This window comes from Herpailurus yagouaroundi, unplaced genomic scaffold (assembly GCF_014898765.1).
Source record: "Herpailurus yagouaroundi ecotype Mexico unplaced genomic scaffold, PumYag 159, whole genome shotgun sequence".
NCBI lineage: Eukaryota > Metazoa > Chordata > Mammalia > Carnivora > Felidae > Herpailurus > Herpailurus yagouaroundi.
In genome coordinates this window covers 9,463,523-9,478,862 of record NW_024412400.1, presented here as the reverse complement: position 1 = coordinate 9,478,862, position 15,340 = coordinate 9,463,523, and the positions used below count along the sequence as shown (strand labels likewise).

At 44.5% G+C, this 15,340-nt stretch overlaps 1 long non-coding RNA gene across 1 annotated transcript; it reads right to left on the bottom strand.

Annotated features, from left to right (window-relative positions):
• Positions 1-9,316: 9,316 nt before the first annotated feature.
• LOC121033306 (uncharacterized) lies at positions 9,317-14,270 on the bottom strand. Its single transcript, XR_005791816.1, has 2 exons — positions 14,213-14,270; positions 9,317-9,808 (listed from the first exon to the last, which is right to left on the bottom strand). It is a non-coding gene; the product is annotated as an uncharacterized LOC121033306 (long non-coding RNA).
• Between the last annotated feature and the right edge of the window lie 1,070 nt (positions 14,271-15,340).

Genomic DNA, 15,340 nt, shown 5'->3' with positions numbered 1-15,340 from the left:
GCAGACGCGGGCACTGATGCGGGCGCCGCGGCGCGGCCTCTCGCCATGGCTCCCGAGCGGGCGGTTCGCACCTCCCCTCCGCGCTGCCGTCACCGCCGGACGCGCGCCGAGCCCTCCCCTTCCACCGCCCCGCCCGCCGGCCCGCGCCGCCACCTGCGGGCCGCCCTCCAGGATGCTCGCCCGGGGGATCGCGCTCCGGCTGCCGCCAGCCGCGCCCCTTTGCCCTGCGGCCGCGGCCCTAGGCCTGCCCTGCGCCTTGCCCTTTGCGGCTGGGCTCGGAGAGGTACCCAGCGGAATACCTGGGTGGGGAAAAGCTATCCTACCGTTCCCCGCGCGCTTTTTCTATCACTTGCGCGCTTATTGTCGGTCTAGGGTCAATCTAAGGGGAGCACGGGACTCGCGCGTGCAGTTTGCCGCCAAAGCAATGGAAGTCCAGGCGTGGCGTTCCTGCAGGTCGGGCAGTCTCCTAGGGAAGCAACCCTGAGGCTTCAACAGGGGGAGGGCAGAGCCAGGGGACAGGGGCACGGGAGTTGTTGATGGCAGTCTCAACAAAATGCCACCGAAGCAGGGGGGCGGCGGGGGTGGCGTTCGGAATCCGAAAAGGATACAGGAAGTGTTCACAAGCCACTGTACTATGCAAATCGCTGGTGGACAGTTTAACGCGGAACAACCCACATTAGCTCATTTCCAGTTGAGACCGCTGAGTCTACTAATTCGGCCCACTCTTTGCCCAAAGGTCGTAGAGGACATTGGGAAGACACGGAGAGGATTCTGACCAGAACCAAAGACGCAAGGAAGCTGGAGCATAGAAAACCTGGTTTCAGATACTCGTAGAGGATTTGAAGGGTGCGGTGAAGACTGGTTCAGGCAAGAATCATCAATGGATGCTAACGGTAGAGCGGATTTTACTGGGGAACAGATATTTCCTTGGCTTAACATGTCTCTCCATATAGATGGTTGAGGCTTATAACAGCAAGGGGGAACTATTCACAAAGGAGCAGGTGGACAACATCTTCCTTCACCAGGTGGTCAAAATTAACATCACCAATGAGAGCAGACGGAGATCATGTCCTCAGAACACATCACCTGTGCGGTATTCCAGGGAGAACCAACAACCTGAATCTGATGATGACACCTTAGACCAACCCCAAATGAGGAACATCTATTAAAAAGGGGCGGGTAGGGGCTGTATTCTTCAAACATGTCAACATTGTAAAAGACAAAAGAAGGCTTGGAAATGTTCCAGATTTAAGGTTGCTAAAAAGTCGTGACAGCTTAATGTGATCCTTAATGTAATGTGTAAGGAAAGGAAACGCTATAAAGGATATTTCAATGGACGAAGTTGGAATCCTGATAGATTAAAGTATTGGATCAATGTTAAATTTGCTGCTGTTGATAATTTGTCCTATGGTCCTGCAGAAGAATATCCCTCTTCTTAGAAATACACACTGAGGGGGCACCTGGGTGGCTCAGTCGGGTGGGCCTCTGACTTCGGCTCAGGTCATGATTCCGTGGTTTACCGGTTCGAGCCCCGCGTCTGGCTCTGTGCTGACAGCTCAGAGCCTGGATCCGCTTTGGATTCTGTGTCTCCTTCTCTCTCTGTCCCCCTCCCATGCTCACACTCTGTCTCTCTCTCCTTCAAAAATAAACAAACATCAAAAAAATGAAAAGAAATACACACTGAAGTGTTGTGCAGACATGATGTGTGCAATTCAACCTTCAAGTGATTCAGAAAAAAACACGTTGATAGGAAAAATGGTAGAGTAAATGGGGGAAAATATTAACAATCGGTGAATCTGGGTACAGAGTGTACTAAAGCACTTCTGCACATTTGAAATATTTCCAAATAAAAAGATTTTTGAGAAACCAAATAGGGGATGAGGTGGGCCAGGAGGAAGGCAAGGTATGTAGAAGGGCAACACAAGAGATCCTTCTTTGTGGTTTTAGAACCGGTGATCCAATTTATGTAGAACTTATACGCGCTTAAATAAGTACAAGTAAAACTGGGGAAATCTGAATAAGGTAGGTGGATTATATCCATGTCAATATCCTAGTTGTAATAACATATTAAGGTTTTCCAAAACGTGATCATTGGGGAAACTGGGTGAAGTGTATTATTTCTTACGACTAAATGTGATTCTACAATGATCGCAATAAAAATTTCAGTTACAAAAGAAATGACCACGTATCTGTCAGGTTGGTACATCGATAAACAAAGCTGCCTGGGAATATGTAAGAGCAAATGTACTGGCACTGTCTCCTTGCGGGTTTAGAGTAGACATAGGGCTGTTACCAACAGTGAGGTTTTTTTAAGGAAAAAAAAAAAAAGACTATTTGAAGTATAAATGATGGATCAGGTTCCTTCCAGTTCTGTAACTTAAGAACACTAGAGCTGGGGAATCTTTGAGATCATCTGGTCCAACCTTCTCATTTTCAGGAAACTGTGGGCAGAAAAGTGGTACATGACCAGAGGAGCATCAAATTAGTGGTAGACCCATAACTACAACCCTTGCCTGCCGAATATGTCCAACGCTCTTTGCACCTTTACCAGCTGCCTGTCACTCTCTATATCCATGAGATTCAGTCAAGCGGGGTGCCAAATTTTAAAGTCATCCGTTCATTCATTTTGAGTCCCTGACTCTGGCCTTGTGGGCATAGGGTCCTGACATCCTGTTTCCAGCACCAGATGACAGACATGGGCATCCCACCCCTGAGGAGGCCGGGCTGGTTTCCCTCTGTCACTTCCAGCCTGGAGGGAGCAGGTGGCAGGCAGGGCCCCTTGACTGAGCCCCCAGCTGTGGGCCCTGTGCTACTTCAGCAGCTTGTGACCTGCTGCTTCTGGAAGTCAAGGGTACAGGGACCTGGGAGAGAGGCTGGATGAGTATACGGAAGAGAAAATACTAATTGCCCTGGCAGGTCCCAGCCTTATCCAGCATTAGGCAGAGGTCTCTACACCAGAAGTGATTCTGGCCTCCCTTGGGGTGCAAAAAGCCACTGTATTCTTTTCTTCTGTCAAATCAAATCAAAATCAACGTATCTACGCTGATATTTGCCAGGCCCTGAATAAGTAGCTGTGGGAAAATACAAAAAAGAATATCTGATGCCTGCCCTTTAGAAACCCAAAATACAGCCGGGGACCCAAGATGGAAATACAGAAAATGACCTGACAAAATAATTAAAATGCTAGCTTTGTTGGCTTGGGTTCTCCTCAAAAGCAGTTTTAGAGAAGAACTTGAGGGTGGGTATTTTCAACATTGTGTGTTGTGTGTGTGTGCACGCGTGCATGTGCGTGCCCCAGGTATTGGATAGTGAACAAAAAAGTTAAAGTCTTGGCCCTACAGACCTTCCGGTCCAGAAGAGTCAGATAACATGATACACCTGCACATTCAATTAGTTTGTGACGCAGGTTAGAAGAAAAGGCACGAGAAGTAGAATGATAGGAGGATTTATGATAGATTGATCGGTCAGGGAGGATCTATCTAAGGAGGTGACTCAGAGGAGGAATAGGAACCAATCTTGCAAAGGGCGGGGGGCAGCATCAGACGAGGACACAGAAGTGAGAAAGACGTTCAGTAACTGGCACCGTGGTGGGGTTTCAGGAAAGAGCCAGACCACGGGCCCGTGCCAGGTGGAGGAAACCTAGACCATTTCGGGGCCAGCTGGGGGGCTCACCCACAGCCTCAACCTCTACCACCACCACTGTTACCAGTAACACTTGAGGAACACAGCACAATCCCACTGTGATGTAAGTGGGTTCCCAAAATTCAACTGGGAGCATGTAGCAAAGGGTCACAAAACTGAAGGTTAATTAAAAGCAATCATTTCTAGTAACTATTTCAGTTGCTATGTGAAAAAAAGAAGGGAGGGTGTTTTCCACTCATTTGATAAATATGTGGGAAACTATAAAGCATCAGCTCAGCCTGAGAGCACCCCAAATGATCAGGGACCCCTCACCTAGTCACCTACTCACCTCCCACACACACATCCTCCAAGAAAAGAACTTGAACCTGCCACCATTCCACAACAAGAGCAAAAGTCCAATCGTTATATCCCCATTCACTGAATGTCTTAGCTCGGTGTTTTAATCTAACATTTATTAAGTACATATGTGCACCAAGCCCTGTACTAAGTACTTGAATTGCATCAATTCATTGATTTTTCACAGCAACTCTTTGTGATAGCCATTATCATCTGCAGTTTAGGACTGAGCCACCTGGGTGGCTCAGTTGATTAATTGTCCAATTTTTTATTTTTCCCTCAAGTCATTATCTCATGGTTCCTGGGATCGAGCCCCAAGTTGGGCTCTGTGCTGACAGTGCAGAGCCTGCTTGGGATTCTCTCTCTTGGCCCCTTACCCTGCTCACTCTCTCTCTCTCTCAAAATAAATAAATAAACTTTTTTTTTTTATTAAAGATATATCTACCCTATGACCCAGAAATAGCACTGCTAGGAATTTACCCAAGGGATACAGGAGTGCTCATGCATAGAGGCACTTGTACCCCAATGTTTATGGCAGCACTTTCAACAATAGCCAAATTATGGAAAGAACCTAAATGTCCATCAACTGACAAATGGATAAAGATGTGGTTTATATATACAATGGAATACTACTTGACAATGAGAAAGAATGAAATATGGCCTTTTGTAGCAATGTGGATGGAACTGGAGAGTGTTATGCTAAGTGAAATAAGTCATACAGAGAAAGACAGATACCATATGTTTTCACTTATATGTGGATCCTGAGAAACTTAACAGAGGACCAGAGAGGAGGGGAAGGGGGGGGAAGTTACAGAGAGGGAAGGAGGGAAACCATAAGAGACTCTTAAATACTGAGAACAAACTGAGGGTTGATGGGGGTGGGGGGGAGGGGAAAGTGCGTGATGGGCATTGAGGAGGGCCCCTGTTGGGATGAGCACTGGCTGTTTTATGGAAAGCAGCTTGACAATAAAATATATTTAATATTAAATAAATAAATAAATAAATAAACTTTTTAGAAAAGGAATGAGGGGCACCTGGTGGCTCAGTTGGTTGAGCATCTGACTCTTGATTTCAGCTCAAGTCATAACCTCAGGATTGTGGGATTCAGCTCCAATAAAGGCTCTGCGCTGAGTGCAGAGCCTGCTTAAGATTCTCTCTCTCTCTCTCTTCCTCTGCCCCTCTGCCACACTCACATTCTTTTCCTCTAAAATAAATTTACAAAGCAAGCAAAAAAACTCCCAAAAAACAATGAGATGAGAGAGGCACCTGGGTGGCTCAGTCAGTTAAGCATCCAACTTCAGCTCAGGTCATGATCTCATGGTTTGTGGATTCGAGCCCCGCATCAGGCTCTGCGCTGACAGCACAGAGACTGCTTGGAATTCTCTCTCTCTTCGTCTCTCTCTGTCCCTCCCCTACTCGTGCTTTCTTTGTCTCTCAAAATAGATAAATAAACTTTAAAAAAATGAAATCAGAAAATGGAGCCTCAGAGAAGTTAATTAACTTACCCAACGTCATACGCTATTGACAAAATCAGAATCAGTCCAGGCTTCTAGCCCCATATGACTGACTGAACACTTTGTTTTCATCCTCCTACAAAGTAAAGGAGAATCATCCTCAGTGTTGGTTAGGATTGGGATGGGAAAGGACTCCGAGGATCTAGACATGTAGCCTTATGTGTATCACACCGACCAGTTGATCATGGGGTCCTTGGAAGTAAGAACAAAAAATGGATTAATACCACTAACTTCCGTATTGCATCTGGTGTCAGTTCCGAGGCTCTAAACACCACCTATGCATGGATAGCTCCCAACTTCACACTTCCAGCTCTGACTCTCCCTCCTGAACCCCACACTCATGTAGACAAACTTCCTAGTTGGCATTGCCCTCTGGATGTCTAACAAGCGTCCTTGTGATGTACTAACCTGAACTACTGGTCCTGCCCCAGGTGCTACTTTTCCAGTCTTAAGAGATTTCGGTTGCTCCGACCACAAACCAGAGTGATCATTTTTAACTTCTCTTTGTTCCCAACCTATCAGGAAGTGTGTCGGTTCTACCTTCAAAATAGAATCCAGAAACTACTTCTCACCACCTTCCTTGCTTCCAACCTACTCCAAACCACCGCCATCTCCCCTGGATCCCTCCTAACTCCTTGCTTGCTGCCTTCTTCCTCTCCCTTCCCCACAGTCCGATGTCAGCACAAGAGCCAATGTCCCTGTAAAATGTGACTCATTTCATGGTCCTCCTCTCTTAAAAGTGCTGACTTCCCCCAGAAAATAAGGGTCCACCTCATTTTTCTCTTCTTTCCAACTCAGTCATTTCACTGCCCGGACACAATGAATCTCCTCGCCATTGCTTGAACATCCAAGGACATTCTCAACTCATCACTGTTCCCTTTGCCCAGAATTCCCTTCCTCCACACGGCCCTTCCCTTCATCTTCCCAGCGACGCCTCCTGGGACCATCTCCTTCAATATTGCTACGTCTTTCCCTCAGGCACCCCAATTCCCCTGGCCCTCCTCTACTTTTTCTTATGTAGCACATTTTAATATATTATAAAATGTCCTCATTATTGTTTATTTTCTGCCTTCTCTCTCTTGAGTCCTAAGGTAGTTTTATTCCAACATGTAATCTCAGCACAATGTCTAGAACATAGTAATTGCTCAGTAATTATTTGTCGGATGATCAATCTTTCAGAATCTAACCAAAGAACCATCTGACCCTGAATGCACTCAAGGGTTCTCATTTTATTGCTTTGTTGTGGGGTGGAGAATGTAGCCATTTTCGGTTTTTATATCAGTGTTAAAAGATCTTGAGAATATGTTCTGACTATCCTTAACTTCTCTTCCGCAACCCATTGTGAAGCAACCGTCTATCAAAACCCTACTAGATCCTATTTGTTTTCAGGATCTACAGTATTGGGCCACGTGGGTGGCTCATTCAGTTGGGTGTCTGACTTTGGCTCAGGTCATAATCTTTCCGTCCGTGATTTAGAGCCCCGCATTGGGCTCTGTGTTGACACCTCAGAGCCTGGACCCTGCTTGGAATTCTCTCTCCCTCTCTCTCTGCCTCTCCCCCACCCACAGTCTCTCTCTCTCTCTCTCTCTCTTTCTCTCTTTCTCTCATTCTCTCTCTTTCTCTCTCTCTCTCTCAAAAATAAATAAACATTAAAATTTTTTTAAAAAGATCTACAGTATTATTCTCAAGTTAATGAATGTCCTATATTACTTTCTGATTATGGTATATTTGTTCATATCAGTTAATATTGTCACAAAATGACTTCTTATCTCCAAGTCCTATGATTCCACACTTCATTGGTTGACTCTGTTGACTCCAACCAGCTAACCCTCAGGCTTGCATGGACTTTGAGCTCATCTATTCTCTTTCCAAACTAAAGAGTCTCCCTCTCTGTTTATCCTGATAGAAAACTACCTCTGCTATTTTAATTCTTTACTTACTCCCATCTACATCTTTTCAAATTCATATGCCTTGAAGAGTTTCTGGTGCATAATGTTTTATGTGTGGCCAATATTCTCCTCGCTGCCTGTTTCCTAGTGGTGTATGTTCATGTTTTTGCTTTATTTTCCACTGAGCATGGATTCTTCCTCCAGGGCCCATGGAGGTCCAAGGGGGGGACATCAGGGAGTGTATTAGAGTGGGCTAAACTGATGTAATAAGTAAACGTAAAATGTAATGGTCCAACACAATGGTTTGTCTTTTGCTCACGTAACAATCTAGAGTAATTCCAGATTGGTAGAGGAGCTCTGTTCCACATAAAGGACTGAGTGTGGACTGAATGGGCCAACTGTGGCTCTGCCATCTTGGGTCCTCCTGGGCATGACCAACAACTCAGTGAAGGGCTCGGGGAAAGAGCATGGAGGTGCCTTTAGGGGAGGTCCCATGAGCCAGGCCTGGCAGGAACACATGTATCACCACCACTCAAATTTCACTGGCTACGGGTCTTAGTTACATGCCACCGACACTGCGGGGAGGCTGGGAAATGTAGTCTAGCTGGGCAACCAGGAAGAAGGGGAGAATAGATTTTGGTGCTCAGCTAGCGTTTTCTGCCACAAGGGGTCTGACAAATGGGCACATACACAAAATGTGTTTTTTCATTTCATTTATTTTGTGTCCTTTTGAAACTTATAAAGAAAAAAATTGCTTTATCAGTTCAAATTATAAGCTTATGTGAAGCTCCCTTTGGGCTTCACCAGGAAGCATGAGGTCATACCATTGGCTCAGCCGAGTCATGTGACTATAGAGACTGGGGGTCTGTTAGCGAGGAAAGATGCTCACCATCAGGCAAGGAACAGGCATCACCATTGCACTGTGTTATGACATCTGAATTAACTTAATTGAGAAAACGTAATGTGAGGGACACACTTGGTACTCCGCCCAAATGTCCTGTGGCCTCACCAGTTAGTGCAGCCAGTGTCCAACAGCCAGCACCTGCACGTCCTTTGCAGACTGCCTCTTCTGACCACTGAAGGCTGCCCTCCTCAGTACAGTGGCCTGGAAGCTCTGGGGGACCTGGTCCCAGAAGTCTCTGATCCCTAGCACCTTAGGACAACGCACATTTTATGCGGGCTCCCAGGCTTCCTCCATGTGATGAAGCTCCAGTCATCCTTCCTTGATAAAACAGCCTTCATTGGCCATCTTTCTTTCCCTGTCTCACTTCTCTGCTCTCTTGCCCATGTCTCTTGGGATCACCAAATATATTGCTTGAATTCTCTGGGGCTTTTTGGTGGTGGTGGAGGGGGGGGGAACCCCAACTAGGACGCTTATCCTGCCGTGACTCTGATGCATACTGGTCAGTGTTTGTGCTTAGCACAGGTTATGTTGGAAACTGTCAAAGCAAAACAAAGAACCTCTTGGAAACTTCTTTAGACACTCTATGATTGCGTCACACTGGGAGATAAGGTGAGAAGAGGCAGGATCAGTGTTTCTGCCCTGCAAGGGCTCTGGAAAGGAAACAAAAGTAACAATCTTGCACTGCTCAGCCTCAGCAAGTAGAACATTTTCCCCCTGGTGTTACTAAATTTACCACATTTAGCAATATAAAGTAGTTGACCCAATATGAATAGGCTCATGTTTCTCCGACTAGACTTTAGGATTAAATAAGCCAGTAAGAAACAACCCCCATGTAGGATAAAAGACCTTGGCACAGATGAAGCCCAGTTAGCTAAGGGACTATGGTGGGCAAAACAGTTTGTTCTCTTCCTCCTGAGCCCACCCCACAAGGACCAATTATATTGATGACACAGCAGCACAGGGCTCTTTAAAAAAGGCACTAAGCCTATTTGTGAGCTGAGGTGACAAAGAAGGACTCTCAAAAACAGGAATGAAGTGCTCGTGGCTTTCATTTTCCTTGAGTCATCCCATGGGATGGGACACAGGCCACCCCATCGCACATGGGACGACATTATTGCCGAGAAGAACACACAGGCAAGGGCAGAGCGAGGGAGCTCCCATGTCTCACCGTCTTGGACAAGCTGCAGAAAGGGTGGATCTTCCTCCTGAAAAGAACTCAGGCTGGAGTCTGCTTCCATCCTCAAGCCTCACGTAGAGCAACCTCCAGGCTCGCACATCCCAGTGCCAAACGGGAGAGATGACACCCAACTTGAGGAAACTTGACGAGGTCCTTGTTTCCTCCTTCCCCCTCCATTTCCGAAGTTTGCTGGATGGAACACATTTTATGGATTCTTTTCCTCCCCACCTCAGTGGGTTGAAGGCCTCACCACCTGTTTCTGTTTCTTTCCTATTTACCCTTAAAATTTTAACAAATTTGTGTTTTCTTATCGAAACAAGACACCAATCTTCCTTGAGGATGTACTCTAGGAAAACAAACAAACATAGATGCAAATAAAGAGGCTAAAAGATGACACACAAGACAATAATGATAAAATAGACTTTGTGCCTGGAGCATCTCGTAAGGCTAGAAAATAAGAAGTGTTCAAAAACAAAACAAAACAAAAACCACAGTAATGCGCTACGTCAACACAACCCGGAGGTCATCTAAAGGAATTCCCAGTAGAATTCCTTTCAGGATATTCAGGTCAAAGCTGAAACAGTTTGACCAAAAAATAAGGTGGTATTGAGTACTTTGGATTATAACCCAAAGTGAAAAATAAATATCCATAAATACACAGTGACATAAATAAATGATTGAATAAATAAATATATGGGGAGGAAGAGACAAATCTCTCGCACAGAGGAATTCCAATTTAAGTATGTAGATCTCCATTCTCAACGGGTTGAAACATAACTCCCCACTCTGGAAGTGTGGGCTAAATATAGTGACTTCCTTCCAGAGAGTTCAGTAGAGAAGGGGAAAAAAGAGTCACTCTACAGTGGGGAAACCTGGTAAACACCACCTCTGGCAGGTGATCAAGGCTTACATCACCAGTGAGTGATAAGTCATGTTGATGGCATGTACCCTTCATATGAAGCCATGAAAAGGGCACTCCGCCTCTGTGGGCTTCCTCCCCCAACCCATAGCCCCAGTCGAATCATGAGAAATATATCAGACAAATTCAAGTGAGTCACATTCTAAAAATACCTAACCAGTATTCTTCAAAACTGTCAAGGTCGGGGTGCCTGGGTGGCTTAGTCCGTTAAGCGGCTGACTCTTGGTTTCGGCCCAGGTCATGATCTCACAGGTCATGAGTTCAGGGCCCCGCATCAGGCTCCATCCTGTGGGTACGGAGCCTGCTTAGGATTCTCTCTCTCTGCCTCTATACTGTTCACACTCTATCTCTCTCTCTCTTTCTCAAGAAAAAATAAACATTAAAAAAAAGTAAAACTTGTTTAAAAAAAAACTGTCAAGGTCATCAAAAACAAGGAAAATCGGAGAAATCACCATAGCCAAGAGAAGCATAAGGAGACACAACAATTAAATGTAACATGGTATCCTGGATGATATCCTGGACATTTGATAAAAACCAAGGAAATCTGATTAAAACATGGACCTTAGTTATGTATTAATATCTGTGACAAACATGCCATAAAGGGTTTTTAAAGAGAAAATTCAGGGGCACCTGGGTGGCTCATTTGGTTAAGCATCCAACTTCAGCTCAGGTCACCATTCCATGGCTCATGAGTTCAAGCCCCCACATTGAGCTCTGTGCTGACAGCTCAGAGCCTGAAGCCTGCTTCACATTCTGTGTCTCCCTCTCTCTGCCCCTCCCCCGCTCATTTTCTCTCTCTCTCTCTCTCTCTCTCTCTCTCAAAAAAAAAAAAAAAAAACTTTAAGAGAAAATTCAGCATGGGGCATGAGAAGCATTTATGCCATCTTCATAATTTTTCTATGACTCTAAAACTATTCTAAAATAAGTTTATTTACAAAATAATGGTAAACATTGAAACTGGTGTAATTTGAAGTCAGGATAACATTTAATAATATGATGGGAATGTTTAATGCACCGGTTATGAAGAAATTATTTAAATGTATATACAATTAATACCTTGAAATTAAAGTACAGTTGCCACAAAATCTCGAATGCTATTGGAGCGGGAAGAAATTGGAGAAAGAAGTCTAGAGGTGATGCGGGTTTGGGCAAAATGGGTGAAGGGGAAGGGGAGGCAGGCACAGGCTTCCAGTTATGGAACGAACAAATAAATCGTGGGGTGAAAGATGCATCACAGGGAATAGAGTCAATGGTACTATAATAGTGTCGTAATGTGACAGACACTTGAGCTAAACACAGCATAAAGTATGGAAAAGTTGAATCTTTATGCTGCACACCTGAAACTGATGTAACATTGTAGGTCAACTATAGTTCAGTAAAAGAGAAAATACATTTTTAAAAAAACTTAGAAAGAAGGTAAGTCTGGGACACCGGGGTGGCTCAGCTGGTTGAGCATCCGACTTCAGCTCAGGTCACGATCTCACGGTTTGTGAGTTCGAGCCCCACATTGGCTTCACGGCTGTCAGCCCAGAGCCTGCTTCAGATCCTCTGTCCCTTCCCTACTCGCACTCTCTCTCTCTCTCTCAAAAATAAATTTAAAAAATAAATAAAAAAGAATCAGCAAGGCTATACGGGCCAACTGAAGAATGCTTAAAAAAAAAAAAAAAAGAAGAAGAAGATAGGGTTCTCCGGGTGGCTCAGTTGGTTAAGCGTCCAACTCTTGGTTTCTGCTCAGGTCATGATCTCACGGTTTTGTGAGCTTGAGCCCCGCGTTCGGGCTCTGTGCTGACAGCCCAGGGCCTGCTTGGGATTCTCTCACTCTCCTCTCTCTGTCCCTCCCCCGCTCATGCCCTCTATGTCTCTCTCAAAATAAATAAATAAATAAATAAATAAATAAATAAATAAACTTTAGGAAAAAAGGGTAAGTCTGAAGGTTTTGTCCTGGGTAATGTATGATTTTGATGGAAAAATAGACATTTTTTTTTTTTTTTTTGTAGATGCTGGGGGTTATTGCTAGAGAAATCGGAGTAAGGCAGCACATCCAAATTGATAGAGGGCAGCAATGATAAAACATAATAAAGCCAAATATAAAACATGACAGGAATAAGGCCAATATGTAATCAGTGGTCATAGGAGATGCCAAAGAGTTTAATCCTCCTTCGGAAAGAGAAAACTCTCAGACTGGGTAAAGAAAGAAAAGCCCAGCCTACAAAATAATAGGAAAGGCGAAACTACGATAATAGAAGGCGCGATGAATTAAGAAAAGAAAACACACACAGAAAGCGTGGGTGATACTACTCACACGGCAGCAGCGTCCTCGCCTGCTTACACTTGGCTTCCTCAGTCCGCTCACACCCAGCCTGAGTCCACACCAGGCCTGCCTGCCTGGAGTTCCACCCTTTTCCCCGCTAAATCTGAGGGTTTACATTTTCCCCAAATCCACCCCATTATTCTTGTCACCCCTTGTGCTGGGCCTGCAAATGACTCACTCAGGCTTCTGGCCTCTGCGGATCTCTGCCGTGGAGGCCACTTGGAGGCCCCCTGATGTCGCCTGAAGCACAGCTAATGCAGGTCTGTCATGTTTCATTAGAGTTCACTAAGACCCGGGGATAGTGATTACATGTCAGCCAAGTTCACCAGATGGATAGACGTGCTGTTGTGATATGTCATTTATCCCCAGATTAATCCATGGATTTCATATAATACCAATCAAATGCCAAATCATTTTTTTTAAGGAAATGACAATGTACCCTACAGTGCATATGGAAGGATAAATACATAACAATATCCAAGATAATTGAAAAAAATATCCTGGGGTACTAATTCGGACCAGAAAGCAAAATATGGAGGGATAATAACTAGAGAGTTGTTTCTGTCATAGGAATAGACAAACACAGGAATTGCACAAAACTGAGAGTTGAAAAACAGGATAATGTATCTATGAAAATTTAGTTTTTTCACTAGCAGGCATGGTTTTCCCCTTGTTTTATTTTATTTTATTTTATTTTATTTATTTTATTTTATTTTTTAATTTACTTTGATTGAACACAAGCGGGGGAGGGGCAGAGAGTGAGGGGAACAGAGGATCCGAAGCAGGCTCTGTGCTGACAGCAGAGAGCCCAAGCGGGGCTCAAACTCACAAACTGCGAGATCATGACCTGAGCCAAAGTCGGCTGCTCAAACGACTGAGCCCCCCAGACATCCCTCCCTTTGTTTTAATAGTCAAAATTCTTTGGGGTCCTGGATAATTAAATAAACACTGTGTTACTGGAAGAAAACTGTAAACAGTTTTACTAGTCACATAGTGCCCATTGTGACATGGGTTTCAGGTAAAATCCTGGGATAATTCAGAGGAAACACTTTTCAAAAGTGTTTCTAAGTGTTCCATTTTTCCCTAATTTCTTCTTCCTCTTTTTATTATTTTTTTGAGAGATTTTATTTTTAGGTCATCTCTACACCCAAGGTGGAGCTTGAACTCATGACCCCAAGATCGAAAGTCACATATTCCACCAGCTAAGCCCACCATGCACTCCTCTTCTTCCTCTTTTTAAAGAAATGATCCTAGGGGCGCCTGGGTGGCTCAGTCGGTTGAGCGTCCGACTTCGGCTCAGGTCATGATCTCGCGGTCTGTGAGTTCGAGCCCCGCGTCGGGCTCTGTGCTGACAGCTCAGAGACTGGAGCCTGCTTCGGATTCTGTGTCTCCCTCTCTCTCTGCCCCTCTCCTGCTCATGCTCTGTCTCTCTCTGTCTCAAAAATAAAATAAAAAGGTTAAAAAAATAAAAAACAAGAAAGAAAGAAATGATCCTGAAAATATATCTATAGACTCCTTACCTTGTCCTCTGATATTCCAAGATTAACAGCCGTCACCCACACGTTCGGCAGTTTTTTTAAAAAAACTGTGATAAAAACCTCAAATGTGAAAACAGAATCATTTAATGGGCTTCAGGTATTCAGACCAACTTTAACAATGATCATTACAGAGCTCATCTATCTTCCTCCTGACTCAATTCCCTCATCTCTTAAATTATTTTGAAGCAAATCCCATCCCAGACAACACAGGTTGACTTCAGTCTGAATCTCTAAAAGACAAGAAGTCCTTTTCTGTCAAGTTACCTAAAATGGACATATTATTGGTATTATGCTAAGTGAAATAAGTTATAGAGAGAAAGACAAATGCCATATGATCTCACTTACAAATGGAATGTTAAAAAAACCAAAAGGAACAAATACAAAAAGCAGAAACAGACCCATAAATACAGAGAACAAATGGATGGGGGGGGTACCAGAGGAGAATAGAATGCGGGATGGGCAAAATGGGCGAAAGGGAGTAGGAGATACAGGCTTCCAGTTATGGAATGAAGAAGTTATGGAATTAAGAAGTCATGGGAATAAAGAGACTGTAGGGAATATAGTCGATGCCTACTGTAAGAGCACCGTATGGTGACAGATGGCGGCTATGCTTGTGGTGAGGAAAACATAATGTGTAGAGTTGTGGTGGAATCGCTATGCCATATACCCGAAACTGATGTAACATGTATGTCAACTGTACTTCGATAAAAGAAAAGGTACATATTATTAGTGAAGCTGGGGTCACAAAACTTACCTTGATTTAGCTTTTTGAGGGATTGGACGTTCGGCATCTTTTGCAAAGTTTTCAATTTCTTCCTTAAAGATTGTTTTATTGTAATTTTCTCTCTGTGTTTGAGGCCATGTCGTTTGAATTTTGCTAAAAAGATACCAGTTTATGGGGCGCCTGGGTGGCACAGTCGGTTAAGCGTCCGACTTCAACCAGGTCACGATCTCGCGGTCCACGAGTTCGAGCCCCGCGTCGGGCTCTGGGCTGATGGCTCAGAGCCTGGAGCCTGTTTCCGATTCTGTGTCTCCCTTTCTCTCTGCCCCTCCCCCGTTCATGCTCTGTCTCTCTCTGTCCCAAAAATAAATAAACGTTCAAAAAAAATT